This window comes from Pseudorca crassidens, chromosome 20, assembly GCF_039906515.1.
Source record: "Pseudorca crassidens isolate mPseCra1 chromosome 20, mPseCra1.hap1, whole genome shotgun sequence".
NCBI classification, from domain to species: domain Eukaryota; kingdom Metazoa; phylum Chordata; class Mammalia; order Artiodactyla; family Delphinidae; genus Pseudorca; species Pseudorca crassidens.
In genome coordinates, this window is record NC_090315.1 from 3,608,936 (window position 1) to 3,625,026 (window position 16,091).

General features: G+C 47.7%; 1 protein-coding gene across 2 annotated transcripts in view; it reads right to left on the reverse strand.

Annotated features, from left to right (window-relative positions):
* AURKC (aurora kinase C) overlaps positions 1 to 16,091 on the reverse strand; it is a 476,131-nt gene that overhangs the window by 143,576 nt on the left and 316,464 nt on the right. The window contains exon 1 of one of the 2 annotated variants that reach the window (XM_067720592.1): positions 8,518 to 8,522. The exons of the other annotated variant lie outside the window; for it this stretch is intronic. The gene's annotated coding sequence lies outside the window, so the exon portion shown is untranslated. Of the gene's footprint in view, positions 1 to 8,517; positions 8,523 to 16,091 lie in introns of those variants that run through there. 2 annotated transcript variants of the gene reach the window in all.

Here is a 16,091-nt window from a genome sequence, read left to right on the forward strand (position 1 = left end):
CATACAGATGGCCAAGAAGCCATGAAAAGCTGCTCAACATCACTAATTATTAGAGAAATGCAAATCAAAACTACAATGAGGTATCACCTCACACCAGTTAGAATGGCCATCATCAGAAAATCTACAAACAACAAACGCTGGAGAGGGTGTGGAGAAAAGGGAACCCTCTTGCACTGTTGGTGGGAATGTAAATTGATACAGCCACTATGGAGAACAGTATGGAGGTTCCTTAAAAAACTAAAAATAGAATTACCATATGATCCAGCAATCCCACTACTGGGCATATACCCAGAGAAAACCATAATTCAAAAAGACACATGCACCCCAATGTTCATTGCAGCACTATTTACAATAGCCAGGTCATGGAAGCAACCTAAATGCCCATCGACAGACGAATGGATAAAGAAGTTGTGGTACATGTATACAATGGAATATTACTCAGCCATAAAAAGGAACGAAATTTAGTCACTTGCTGAGACGTGGATGGATCTAGAGACTGTCATACAGAGTGAAGTAAGTCAGAAAGAGAAAAACAAATATTGTATATTAACGCATGTATGTGGAAACTTAGAAAAATGGTTCAGAGGAACCGGTTTGCAGGGCAGAAGTTGAGACACAGATGTAGAGAAAAATGTATGAACACCAAAGGGGGAAAGCCACAGGGGGTTGGGGATGGTGGTGTGATGAATTGGGCGATTGGGACTGACATGTATACACTGATGTGTATAAAATTGATGACTAACAAGAACCTCATGTATAAAAAAATAAATAAAATAAAGTTGAAAAATTAAAAAAAAAAAAAAAGAATCTGCCTTCCAGTGAACAAGACGTGGGTTTGATCCCTGGTCAGGGAACTAAGATCCCACATGCCACAAGGCAACTAAGCCCATGCGCCACAACTGGAGAGAAGCCCACGCACCACAACGAAAGACCCTGCGTGCCTCAACTAAGACCTGACACAGCCAAAGAAAGAAAGAAAGAAGCAGACACTTTTCTAATAATCCACACAAAACATCCAGTGGTCAGGAGACACCCACTTGTAAGTCATGCACATGTCTTAAGTAGACATCAACTACTTGGAAGTTCATATCCCTGGACCTTATTTTTCTCACTTTTTCTTATTGTCTAAGCTGAAGGTCCCTCATGCGTATCTTCCTATGTGTGGGTGTCTTGTCCTGGGTGCCTGCCAGGGGCATGAAGCAGAGTCAGTGTTAAAAAGCTATACGTTCAACTGAATTTTATTTTATTATTATTATTTTTTATTTTTTTGCTGTACTTACGATGACCATTTTATTATAAAGGATAACAATGAACAGCCAGATGAACAGGTATATAGGGCAAGTTTGTAAGAACAAGAGCTTCTATCCTTGTGGAATCAGGGATTCCACCACGCTCTCAGTACATCAATATTTTCACCAACCAGGAAGCTCCCTGAGCCTTGTTGTTGAGACTTTTTAATATCAAGGTTTCTTTACATCGACATGTGTGATGAAATCATTGGCCATGTCATTGAGCTCACATTTCCGGCCCCACTATCCCTGGAGGTTGGAGATTGGGAGATTGGGCTGAACGTTCAAACCCTCTAATCATATGTTTGGTCTTTCTGGTGACCAGCCCCCATCTGAATTGATCTAGGAGTCCCACCAGTAGTCACTTCATCAGCATAACAGACATTCCCATCACTCAGGAAATGCCAAGCTCTGTCAGGAGCTGGAGATAAAGATTTATAGACCAAATATAAAGACTCAATATATTTTTTATTATACCATAGTAGTCGCTCAACTGAATTGTATAATACACCCCATTCAGTCTGGTTCAGGGTCCCTCAACCTCAGTATAATGGGCAGTTGGGGCTGGATAACTCTTGCAGGGGCCGTCCTGTGCATTGCAGGATGTTGAACAGTGTCCTTAGCCTCTACTCATTAATCCCCTATCCCCGACTTGTGATTAAAAAAATGCTGCCAGACGCCTTCTGAGGACAATGTTCATTCCCAGCTGAGAAGCACGGTCTAGAGCAACGTGAAGAATGTGTTTTCTTACAGTGTGATCTTATACTGCGTATCTTTGAACATTTACACACACACACACACACACACACACACACACACACATACACACACCCCCCCCCATATCTGTAGGGCTGTGAGCCTAGTGATTAAGAATGTCGTGCGGGGACTTCCCTGGTGACACAGTGGTTAAGAATCCGCCTGCCAAGGCAGGGGACACAGGTTCGAGCCCTGGTTTGGGAAGATCTCATCACATGCTATGGAGCAACCAAACCTGTGAGCCACAACTACTGAGTCCATGTGCTTCAACTATGGAAGCCCATGCTCCTAGAGCCCATGCTCCGCAACAAGAGAAGCCACTGCAATGAGAAGCCTGCACACTGCAACGAAGGGTAGCCCCCACTCACCACAACTAGAGGAAGCCCATGCACAGCAATGAAGCCCCAGGGCAGCCAAAAATAAATAAATTAAATAAATTAAAAAAAAAAAAAGAATGTTGTGCGGCTGAAAGACCATCAGCCTAACCTCTGGGGAGGAGAGAGAGGAGCAGGATACTGAATTCAATCGTAGGACAAATGATTAAATCAACTATGGCTGCATAATGAAATCCTAATAAAAACTCCGGACACCGAGGCCCGGATGAGCCTCCCTGGTGACACACACGGATGGGCAGGAAGGTGAGGCACCCTGAGGACCAAGAAGCTTCGTGTCACGCCCTTTGCCTCCCTTCCTTTGGAGGCTGCTGGTCTGTATCCTTTATAATAATATCACGTTGTGAGCATAGTGCTTTCCTGAGTTCTGTGAGCCTTTCTAGTGAAGTATAGAACTTGGAGTGATTGCAGGAATTGAGGATCCCCGAATTGGTAGCCAGAAGTGTGGGGGTGGCCTGGGAACTCCCAAAACATTTGGCTGATGTCTAAAGAGAGGGCAGTCTTGTGCCCCCCACCTGTGAAGTGAGTACAAACTCTTGGTAATTAGCACAGGACTGCATGGCAGTCCCCCATACTCACAAGACAGTGGGAGAAGGGGCCCAGAGGCCACCCCATCCCCTCCCCAGGTCTCAGAGAGGCAGACACTCGCAGAGCCCGGCTCAGCCACGACCAAAACGAACGCCCTCATCTCAGAAAATGGTACCACCATCTAAAATAAGTCCCCATTGTGCCATCTGCAGAGACGTGGATGGACCTAGAGACTGTCATACAGAGTGAAGTAGGTCAGAGAGAGAAAAACAAACGTCGTATATTCACGCATATATGCGGAACCTAGAAAAACGGTGCAGATGAATCTATCTGCAAAGCAGAAGTAGAGACACAGACATAGAAATAAAAACGTATGGACACCAAGGTGGGGAAGGGGGGCGATGAACTGGGAGATTGGGATTGACATATACACACTACTGATACTATTTATAAAATAGATAACTAATGAGAACCTACCGTAGAGCACAGGGAACTCTACTCAGTGCTCTGCGGTGACCTAAATGGAAAGGAAATCCAAAAAAGAGGGGATGTATGTATGTGTATAGCTGATTCACTTTGCTGTACAGCAGAAGCGGATACAACATTGTAAAGCAACTACACTCCAATAAAAAAATAAATAAAATAAAATAGGTCCCCAGACCTCCCCGCCTCTGTCCTTCTCTATGGTCACTGCCGCCCAATCCACGCGGCCGCCGTCTCACCCGCGTCGACATCACTTTGGTAACCTCTGTCCCTGGCGGGCACGTTCCTTGGCAGGTAGCAGGTGCTGGAAAAATACATTTTTGTTCTGGAAGCGCACACTTGTGCGAGCTCCTGAGGAACGCCTGTCTCTCCCAACAATCCAGAAGCCAGAAGTAGAGACCCTGTTCCCTGGCGTAACTTGGGCGTCAAGCACTGAGCCTGGCACCCAGCAGGTGCTCCATCAAGTGCCTGTTCAAGGGCACCAGGATACGCCACCCAAAAGACGGCACTTTGGCACACGAATTATTCCGAGCTGAAGGCATTTGGGTTCCTGAAATCCCTTACCTGCCTAAAAGCAGAGCCTCAAGTGTCATTAATCCCCTTCCGGGGGCAACTCCCTCTTCTGGGAGACGTGGAGCAGAAACCACATCCCGACAGAGGTCCAGACAATTCACCCATATTCTTCCTCCCATCTGTTCCCCAAAGGGGGTCCATGTATCTTCCGAAAGATACATCAGAAAGCTAACGTCCTTTCTCCCACGCCCCTCCCCCACTGTTAGGTATATAGACCCCAAATTCTGACCCACGCTTTGAGTCAATCATCTCTGGGTGCTCCCGTGTGTCACACGCACAACTCACGTGTTAATACGTTTCTGTTGGTTTTGCTCTCGTCCACCTGCTTTGGTAATTGCCTTTCACTCACAGGGTCCCTGCCAGAGTAACCGAGACTCATTGAAAAGAGATTTTTTCCCTCCCCTATGCTTTCAACGTTATCAACACTAGCAATTTATTTATTTATTTTTTGCATTTTATCCTACAGTTAAATAGCTATAAAAAGTAAGCACCATCAACTACTCAATAACAATAGTATGGAAAACTTATTCAGAACATCACTTTTTGTTTTTGTTTTTTTCTTTGTTTGTTTTGAATTTGTTTGGATTTTATATTTTCCACTCTCACATTAAGATTCAAGGTTCAAATATCTGGATATTTGGGACCAGAACTTTCCTCAGCCTTGGCTATTCAATACTTTGCATTGGCCCATGTGTCCCATGACAGGCTAATCCACAATAGGGTAACATATTTTCATCAGCTTTGGTACTACAGCCAAGATGCAGTGTGTTTAACACTAGCAATTTATTAACGATGAATTAACAAAACCCGAGGCTCTTACCAGAGCCAGAGGGCTCTGCACAGTCTGGCAGTGGTAATTCTCAGGCTTCATCTCCCTCTCCGGTTCCCTCTCCCCACAGCGGTCTGGCCTCCCTTCCTTGTTGTCCCCTGCCCACACAGCTGAAGCACTAAGTGCTCACCTCTCACCTATTCCTGCGGTTTGCCAAGCCCTTCATTCACGTCCACGACCAAATACCACCACCTCCAACCCCACCCCTGACCTAGCCTTTTTACTCTCCACAGCCCTTAGCATCCTCCCAAAACAGAAATGTATTTTATTATATGTCTCCCATGACCATAAGGTCCGTAAAGAAAGGGGCTGTAAAAAAATTATTTTATTTTATATTTTTAAAATTATTTTTATTGAAGTATAGTTGATTTACAATGTTGTGTTAGTTTCAGGTGAATCAGCAAAGTGAATCAGTTATACACATACATATATCCACCCTTTTTTAGATTTTTTTTCCCATATAGGCCATTGCAGAGTATTGAGTAGAGTTCCCTGCGCTACACGGTACGTTCTTATTATTTATCTGTTTTATGTAAAAAAAAAATTATTATGCCACTTGTTAAAACACAGTAAGGCAGACTTTATTCAGGACCATAGAGATAGGTGCAGGGACCACTACACTGGTGGTGGTGGTGGGGAGATTGGGTTCAACTCTGAATACAAGGAAAAGTGGGGATTTATAGCCAAGGAGCAGAGTGGGGTGGGTATCAGTGGATGGAAAGTTATTAAACCTCAGGGGGAAGGGGAGATTCTGGCTAAACTGACCTTGTGGGATTTCTCCCCTCCCCAGCTTTATTGAGATGTAATTGACACATAGCTTAAGGTGTACAAGTGTTGATTGGATACATTAATTAATACATTAATATATTGCAATGTGATTCCCACCTTAGCATTAGCTAGCACCTCCATGCCATCACATAATGCTCGTTTCTTTTTTTTTCCTACTTTTTTAAAACTTTTAATTTTATATTGGAGTATAGTTGATTAATGATGTTGTGACAGTTTCAGGTGTACGGCAAAGTGATTGAGTTATACGTATACATGTATGTATTCTTTTTCAAATTATTTTCCCGTTTAGATTGTTACATGATATTGATGAGGAACTCTGCTCATTTCTTTTTGGTGGTGAGAGCGTTTAAGATCTAGTCTCTTTCAAGTATATAATATGATACTGTTAACTCTAGCCACGATGTTGTACATTAGACCCCCAGAACTTCTTCATCTTCTAACTGGAAGTTTGTGCCCTTTGACGGGCATCTCCCAGTTCTTGCTGAAGCCAGGGCAGGGTGATCAGGCGTCTCCCAGGGGATGACGGGGTGGGGGTGGTGAGAAACCTGATCAGATATTGAGGGCCACCAGACACGCAGGGTGGGAGATTATAGCTAAACGAATTGAAGCAAGATTCTTGCTCAAATTGAACAATGCAGAAAGAGACGCAGAAGTCCAGAAGTTGAGACCTGGTTGAAAAGTCAGAGGGTCAGAAGAGCCTGGCCAGAGTTTGGCCAAAGAGAGAGCCTTTGTCAGGGATCTGTCTGTTGGTTTCCCTCTCTACCGCAGGCAGTACTCACCACAACGTAGCCACTCGGCAAACTTGTGGAGGATCAATCAATGACTAAAGCCCGTGAAGAATGAATGCCTCATCCTTCACACCCTGTCTCCAGACGGGCAGGACCTCATCTCTGTTTATTGTACACTGTTGTTTTCCCCACCTGGGAACAGGGCCGGGTGCACAGCAGAGGCTCAGGCAATATTTGTTGGATTAGTGAGTAAACGAATGAATGAATTCATGCTGGGAAGAGATCTGCTTATGTTACCGATCCTCGTGGGAGATGTGTGATTTCTAGAACCACCTTTCTGCCCCCCTGCAAAGATTTCATCCCCAGATGCATTTCGCTGTGCGCAAAGATCACGTGGGTGGGGTGGGGGATGCTACCTGAGCCCCCCCAGGCCTTGGTCTCTGCAGCTGGGCTGTTATGACGTCCATGTCTCTGCCTTGTCTACCCCCCACCCCACTACAGGGACTCCCCCTGCTGGTGGGAAGGAGGTGGGCTCAGACTGTTGCCATGGAAACGACTGCTGGAGCCGGGGAGGGAGGGGGGAGGGGTTGAGGAAGGTTGCTAAGAGAGTCCTGTGTAGTTAACACATTTGGGGCTCTCCATACATTTCCTTCCCATCTGTCGGACGGAAAAGGACTCCCGAGGCCACTGTGGCCTCCAGTCTGTTTTCCACAAAGTAGCCAAAGAGGTGTTTCACACCTATAACTCAGATGCAATCAATTGCTCCTAAAACCACCGTGTTACCTAGTGAGGGCCCTGCTGACCACCCCGCCCCACCCCGTCCTGATTCCCGAACCCACTTCCTTCCTTTATTCCTGACCTTTGTCCTGCTCTCTGAAGAGAACAGTTCATCTGCCCTGGGCTTTTGCACTTGCTGTCCCTGGTTCCTGAAATGGTCCCCCCGAACATATTCCTGCGGCTGGCTCTGTCCAGTCCCAATATGTCCTAAACTCTCTGGGCCACAGTTCACTCATTAGCAAATGAGAATAATAACACCGGGAAGGATGCTCTGAGGATTCCTACAGATACGCCTACAAAACCCACGAGAGAGATTCCTAGCTCAAGATCCTGCTACAAACAAACAAACAAACAAATGTATGTGTGTTTAGCTGCAGTCCAACTTGTGCCTACAGAATTCTTGTGATAACTAGAAATAAGGATGCTTCTGGGATGAGCATATAAGACCTTACAAATTTCTGTCCCCAAACAGAGGCATATTCTCCCAGTTTGGATAATGTTGTCTGGTAGAGATTCCTTAGGGTCATTTTTGGAGGCACAGTCGTTAAGTCTGCATATGAAGGGCCTACTATGTGCTGGGCCCTGATTTTAAGCCCCTGGGATCTCCCTGCCCCACCCCCCTCCAACCTCTCCCATCCAGCTGCAGTTTCCATGGCAACACCGTGGTCTCCCAGGGACGATGGGGCAGAGGGATAGACGTTAGACCAGCCTGGCTGGGGAGAGCGAGGTCCCCCACCCAGCCCCTGCGCAGTCTGGGCATCGGGGGTTCATATGGTATTTTGTGCACGTAATGCGACACAGGCCGAGTGTCTCTGCAGCAGGGAACACGGGGCCTCTGCAGATGTGGATAGAATCGCCAGTCTCCTCTGAACACCAGCATTCCTCCTTGAATTCCGTCAGAAACACTGACGGGGCCCCTCCTGTGTGCCAGAATGAAATAGGATGCAGGAAGGGCCTGGTCTGTGCCCCGACTAGAGTCCAGGGACTATCAGGGGAGACACCTTCACCCCCAAATCCATTTATGCCCAGAGTATGGAATATTATTCAGCACTAAAAAAAAAAAAAAAAGAACCACCAAACCACGAAATGACATGGAGGAAGCTTAAACGCACATGACTCCGTGATAGAAGCCAATCTGAAAAAGCTCCCTGCTGTACGATTCCAACTACGTGACATGGAAAAGGCAAAACTATGGAGACAGGAAAAAGACCAGTGGTCGCCAGGGGTGGGGCGGAGGGTAGGATGAATGGAGCAGGGCACAGAGGAGTCTTAGGGCAGTGAAAATAATCTGCATGACACCACACAATGGATACATGTCATTATACATTTGTTCCCAACCCACAGAGTGTACAACACCAAGAGTGAGCCCACAGCTGCACAGACACTGGTACTTAAACCACAACCACGGTCAGGAGATGGGCACCTCCGGATCTCTGAACGAGGCTTGCGGTTGCAATGAGAACCACCCTCTTCCCTGGTTGGAGGCTGTGTCTCTCGTGGGGCCCCCAGCTGGGCCTTGGGTGCAGGACCAGGGCTCACTCCAGGGGGACTGCTGCCTTGGGGAGGGGGCTCAGAGGTCCTGGGGCCAAGGTCAGACTCCACATCTGCTTCCCCTCAGGCAGCAGGAGATGCAGCAGGAAGGCCCCTCCCTCTGTCTCTTCTTGACCAATTCCACCCCTGCCTTCCGTTTCTCTGAGTCCACCACTGGCCCTGCCCTCTGCCACCCCCCAGCCCAGACGCCACCTCCTCCTAATGGTCTACTCCTTCCCTTCCCTCAATGGCTCCTTTCCCCTTGAAAGCGAATACAACATATTAAATAGCATCTTCCCCTATGTACGTGATAATTCCCACAATTAAATGCTCTCCCCTCGCACGGCCCACACGGGGTCTCGGCCACCTGGCCTGGGCTGACCCCTCCAGCCAGGACCGGCTGCATAACTTGCAGGGTCCAGTGCAAAAGGGAAATGCAGGCCTCTGGTTCAAAAAAGCAGGAAAAGGCTCTTTCCTTTCTTCCGCAGTCTTTCCCTCAACCTGTCAATGGTGTTTTTTGTTTGCCATTCAGTGTCACGCTCCCTCGGCCACATGGGGTTGCTGGGGGGCAAGCGCAGGCCCTCACGGGGGCTGGGGCCCGCCTGACCCTAACCCTCCCCAGGCTTGTGCCCTGAACCCCCATCCTGCGGGGGCAGAGGGCAGCAAGGGTTCCCGGAGGGGAGGGTTTCTGAACTGCCCAGAACCTGCCCCGGGGATGCAGGACTAAGTGGAGGGCAGGACTCCCAGCCCTGGACACAGATCCCTGTCCTGTGGGACTTCACTTCCAAAACTCAACTTCAAAGATCAAATTAACAATTTCCTCAAGAGAAAAAGAAGAGGAATTCCCTGGTGGTCCAGTGGTTAGGACTCTGTGCTCTCACCGCTGTGGGCCTGGGTTCAATCCCTGGTCAGGGAACTAAGACCCCACAAGCCATGTGGCCAAAAACACACAAACAAAAACAAAACAAACAAACAAAAAGGAATTTCATGATGGTGACCTCAGAGCATTAAACCCCCAGCACACGGACCCCCGATGTGGGCCTGGTTGCAGGGTCTTCAGCCGCCTGCCCTCCCCTCCCTCCCTCAGTCTGGCCTCTCTGTGATCTTACAAAGAGGAAGCTGGCTCTGCTTCGCACTGGCGGTTCCCTCTGCCTGGAACAGCCCCGCTCAGGTCCTCTCTGACTGTTTCCCCGGTTCCTGAAGAGCTCAGCTGCCTGTGCCCCACCCCCTGGGCCTGGGGTCCCTCCTCAGTCAGCTGGAGTGGGGGGGCGGGCAGAAGAGCCCTTTGTCACAGCGGCCCTGTGGTGAGGCCACTCCGGCGCGGTCCGTGCTGCTTCCCGGGGGCTAATGCTGGACCCTACTTCAGTTGCTTGTACAGAATTCGTGAGGGAAAGGACTAAACGCATGCCACCATTCCTAGATCCAAAGACTTGGGATATTAATTCTTGCCAGAAACGGAGCCAAAAAAGAAGAGATTCCGGGATGATGGATGGAATCCCTGGGATTTCTGGGGGCACAGACGTTGGCCTTGCCGACCCGCCTTGAGGGCCTACTGTGTACCAGGCTGGGATTTGGATTCTGCACACACACACTCCCTGCGGAGGCAGAGACATTCAGGGCCCCTTCTACAGTCCCGCGTCCTCCCTCCACACTGTGGCTATGGTTTCCATGGCAACTGCCTGAGCCCACCTGCGTCACCACAGACGTGGGGGCTTCTGCTCTGGGAGTGGAGCAGAGGGGCGCGCATCAGACTCGCACCACCTGGGAGGGCTAGGCTCACTGCGCAGCCTCCACGTCAGCAGCACGTCTGCACATTTTGGGCGGGTTGAAATGCGTCAGTGGTACCATCTTCACAGAAAGAGAAAAAAAGAAGGAAGAAAAAAGCGTCTGCCGGAGCCTCCACCGACTCCGAGTGAAGTTTTGAATCTGTTCTGAGCAGCCGTGACACAGCAGTTTATGTTTTCACCATTCATTTATTTAGTACATATTCGTATTGCATGTGAACTGAGAAATTAGATATACACACCTATGTGTATTCACGGAGCTACTGCCTGTTTTACATGCTTTATTCTAGATCTGGAAAATGAAACGGTGAGACGTAAGGCCCAGTTTCTGACTGCTGGTAGACCATTCATTCCTTCCTTCACCCCCCAAATTATGTGTTTACTATGCAAGTATTTATTGAGGTCCCACTATGGGTCAGCGCTGAGTGAAATCTGATGCATGAAGTAGAAACCAAGACAGATTCCCCCCCCACCCCGTTAAGAATCTTTCATGTATGTGAGAATAACAGTCAATAAATGTAACTTAAATACCAGATGATGGTAAGTTCTATAAAGGGTAAACAGGGTGAGGAGATGGAGAGTGAAGGAAGGGGATCTTTTAGCTGATCAAGGAGGTCTTCCTAGAGGTGGAGGTATTTGAGCAGACCTGAATGAAGGGAGGGCACAAACCTTTGGATCGTTAGAGAAACAACTGTTCTGGGCAGAGAGAATGGCACCTGGAAACATTGGAAGATGGGGCATGTTTCTCATGCTTGATGAACAGCAGGGAAGCCAGGGTGTGTGATGGGAGTGAGTGAAGAAGAAAGCGGATGGGGGTGGATTCAGATGGGGAGCTGGGAGGAGTCATGCAGTGCCTTCTGGCTTACATTTAGTGAATAAACACGTAGCTAAATTTATGATTAAGGGTTCACATTTTTGTTTCTTAGAGATGTATTTCCTCTGTTGGATGCATGGATGATTGATGGTTGGATGGATGGATGAATGATGGTTGGATGGATGGATGGATGGGTGATGGTTGGATGGATGGATGGGTGATGGTTGGATGGATGGATGGATGGATGATGGTTGGATGGATGGATGATGGATTGATGGATGGATGGATAATTAAATGAACAAATGGTTGGAGAGATCGATGGATGGATTAATCGTTGGATGGATGGATGATGGCTAGAATAATGCATAAATGAATGGTTGGATAGATTGAAGGATGGATTAATGGGTGGGTGAGTGTAAGGACTGATGAGTGGATGGATGATGGATGGATAATGGATGGATGGATGGATGGATGGGTAGACGGATGGATGGATATTTCGATGAATGAATGTTTGGTTGGGTGGGTGCTACAAGTAAAATAGACAATTTTTTCCTTCTCCAAGGGTCAATTCTGAATTCTAGAAGTCTCCTTTGCTCTCTGTCTACACCACTCATCTGTGAAGATCATGACTTTGGGGTATATATACATAAAAATATATATTTGGAAGTAAAGCCGTGGTGAATGAATAAGGGTAATTGAAAGGTGGCCTCCCCTTTGCGTGTAAACACCTGTGGGAGTGGGTAATATTTTCATCATCATGCCCCATCCTTCTGATCAGTCCGTAGAGCTTTGAATGCCCCTCTCTTGCCCCACTCTCCTTGGGTGATGCAGATGAAATTCCCACTCATAGTGTTACCTACATAGATGGCGCCCCCTGGAGCTGTGCAGCGTACAACCCTGTGATCTCCAGTGACTCTGCATTTGGCAGGATCTCCAAATCTGCATCCCCAGCCCAGACCTCCCTCAGGAGCTTCAGAAACAGATATCCACCCAGCAACTGGACGTTCCCCTCGGATGACATCAGGACAGATGGTGCAAGGTCAGGACTGATCTAAACATCAACAAACCCAGCCCACCAGCAACAGGTCAAGAATCCCCAAGATATAGCTCCACCCAGGCCTCTCCTCTGCGTATCTTTCGAGTCCTCCCAGATTTCCCAATTTCCAGAGCCACCACCCTATTCTAAGCCACCTCCTCTCTTGCCAATGGACCAATGGTGTCCAAAATGGAGCACCGTGAGAAAAGCTTTAAGACGTTTTATTTCTACTTTTTTTTTACTTCCACCTTTTGAAATGATCTATTTCTTTTGAGTGCTTTATTATCTGTACACCGCCTTGCTGCAGTAGCATATAATCTGTCAATAGCTAGCTAAGGCTCCTTGGTGGCTCTGTGTGGCAAATCCTACTACTGAAACAAGTGAGGGAAATTGAGTCAGAGGGTGGTCAGCTCTCTTTGAAAATCCTAGGTTGGTGCCTTAGTTGCCTCAGCTCTAAAATGGGCATCAGAGCATAGGCAGCCCTTAGAAATCTACCAAGCAAGGACATAACTCCCGGGGCGAAGAACCCAGATGACAAACTCTGGCTGCCTGGGTTCGAATCCTGGCTTTGCCACTTGCTAGCTGTGTGAACCTCCAGAACGTATTGCCTGCCCTGAGCTGCCATCTCCTTGTATGTAATAGTGGGATAATGTTAGAACATATCTCAAATGAGCCTTTCTGAAGCAAGAATTCAGAGGACTGAATGGCATAGCGTAAGTGTTATTGTATTGGTTATTAAACTGAGCATAAGTTCTGTGATTATTGAGTGGTTTCAACATTGGGAACTGTGGCAACACTGCCAGGCCTGCAATAAAGTTTCCCTCAAAAGTCACCAAAAGGGACTTTCCCGGTGGTCCTGTGGTTAAGATTCCATCTTCTATGCAGGGGACGAGGGTGCGATCCCCAGTTGGGGAACTAAGATCCCACATGCCGCGGAGCCACTAAGCCCACGCCCCACAGCTACTGAGACTGCGTGCCGCAACGAAGACCCAACTCGACCATAAATAAATAAATAAGTCACCCAAAGTACTGCTATGATAAATGGCAGAGCTGGAAACCCACCCCAGTCAAGTTGGTTATTGTGGTTAAAATCGGGGACCTGGGGAGGACAGCCATTGGGAAGAACAGTATGGTCATACCTCAAAAAATTAAAGAACAGAATTACCATTTGACCCAGCAATTCCATTTCTGAATATATACCCAAGAGAATTAAAAGGAGGGTCTCAAAATGATACCTGTACACCCATGTTCATAGCAGCCTTGATCACAATAGCTAAAAGGTGGAAGTAGCCCAAGTTGTCTACTGATGAATGAGTGGGTAAACAAAGTGTGGTGTATGCATACAATGGAATATGACTCAGCCTTAAAAGGGAAGGACATTGTGACACGTGCTACCACATGGATGAACCTTGAGGACGTCATGCTAAGTGAGATAAATCCGTCACAAAAGACTAATGACTACTCTATGATGCCACTTCCATGAGGTACCTGAGACATCAAATTCATAGAGACAGAAAGTAAGATGGTGATTGCTGGGGCTGGGACAGGGGGGAGTGGGGAGTTACTGTTTAAGGGGTACAGAATTTCAGTTTTACAAGATGAAAAGAGTTCTGGACATGGATAACGGTGATGGTTGCACAACACTGTGAATGTATTTATCACTACTGTAATGTACACTTAAAATGTCCTTAGGAGGGCGAAGTGTGTGTTATGTGTATTTTACACATTGGGGAAGACTGAGGGGGCTGGCAGATTGGGAGGTGGAATCGTCCAGCGTTGGTGTTTTGCCTAAAGAGTAGGAAAGAGAAGGGGCAGAGTATTTCCAAGGGAGACCATAACTCTAGACGGCTAAAGAGAAAGGAAAAGGGGTGACGGACCCTGCGAGAGACTTGGGTTCAGCAGAAATGTAGATGAGGTCGTTGGACTGAACCGACAATCTTACTGCAGAGCCTGGAAAATTCCACTCTGCGGCTCTCTCCTCACCTTCCCCAGCCCCTCGCCTCCCTGACTCTGGCTGCAGTTTCCACAGCAACAGCCCACAGCAACAGCCCTCCCGCATCCTTCAGGGGAAAGTGGGTGCCCTTGTGAGGGGAACCAAGTGAGGAGAGGGATGAGGCCGGCGGGGGAGGGCCTGGTCTGTCCTACAGGGTCTTTGCATCCTGGGTGTATGTGCGCTTTTTGCGCACGATGAAATGCGTCACCATCCGCAGCGGCTCTGCAGAGGGGAAGACTGGCGTCGGGAGGTTCTATGGACGTGGCTAGAAATCCTGAGTATCTTCTCTGCAGTGCACCAGCACTTCATGTTTTCAGAATATTGATTGGTCAGAAATACTGATTGAGCTCCCATTGTGTACTGGACTGTGCGCTAGGGGCATGGAGAATAAAATGGTGACTGAAAAAGTGTCTCCTCTCTGCCTACCAGGAGTGGAGAGACCGTTAGCAGAGAGAGCTTTCCACACCCTCATTTATTCCATCACCCATCCTTTCCTTCAGACAATATTTACTGAGAGCAGAACTTGAACTAAGCCCGGTGGAGACAGCAAAGAACCAACAGACAGATCTCTGCTCTTGTGATCTTGCGAGAGCCGGCTCCAGCATACCTCTGACATACCACAGAATACTGTTCTGCGTCTCGTCTAAACTCTGCTGATAAGCCCAGTATGGGAAGGAGTTAGACCCAGTCCGCAGCACACTGAATCTCAGGTCTTAGAGAGAACTCTTTGGTCACAAAGAACCTCAGTCTGCACAGAGCAGAATTCACCGCCCCTCTGATCTGGGCCTCCCGAGAGGCTCTGGCCCCCTGATCTGGGCCAGGTGGCAGCAGCTGGCTGGGAGGAAGAGGGGTCTTTGTGCCTTGGAATGTCTGGCCTGAATCCCTCTCTCTGCAGAAGGGGCTGGGCAAGTGGGGGAAGGGTCAGGGATGGGACAGAGGGGAGGGAACGATGGTCTCCAGATTTGTGCAGCTCTTCTGCTTTATTATTTTTTTAACTTTTTATTTTACCTTGGAGCATAGTTGATGAACAATGTTGTGATAGTTTCAGGGGAAAAGCAAAGTGATTCAGTTATACATATACATGTATCTATTATTTTTCAAATTCTTTGCCCATTTAGGTTGTTACAGAGTATTGAGGAGAGTTCCCTGTGCTATGCAGTAGGTCCTTGTTGGTTATCCATTTTAAATATAGCAGCATGTACGTGTCAATCCCAAACTCCCTAACTAGGAAGCTCTTCTTTTTTTTTTTTTTTTTTTTAGCTCTTCTGAAAGCACGTGTGAATGCTGGTGTAAACGGGACTTTCTGACATGACACAGTAATACATATGAGTCGTCACAATTTTAAGTATTTTCCTGCACATAAATTCATTGCCTATTTCCGACAACCGGGTAACATGGGACAGTTGGCATCCTTGTCTGCATCCTTGTCTGCCTCTGAGGTGGAAACAAGCTCAGAGAGGTGAGGTCATGTGGGAGGAGGTGGCAGGTGAGTGACGCTGCAGGAGACCTGCCTGCTTTTGTCACTTGTGTTCTTTTTTTTCTTTCTTTTGACATGTAAAGAGCAACACTTATTTAATGTACACAACTCGGTGAGTTTGGGGTTAAGTATACGGCCACGAAAGCAGCACCACCATCAAGATCATAACCACATCCATCACCTCCCCAATGTTCCTCCTGCCCCTTTATTATCTTTATTATTTGTGTGCGTGTGTGTGAAGAGCACCTCGCTGGAGAGCTGCCCTCTGGGTAGGTGTTAAGTACAACGCGCAGTGCTGTGGCCACAGGCGCGA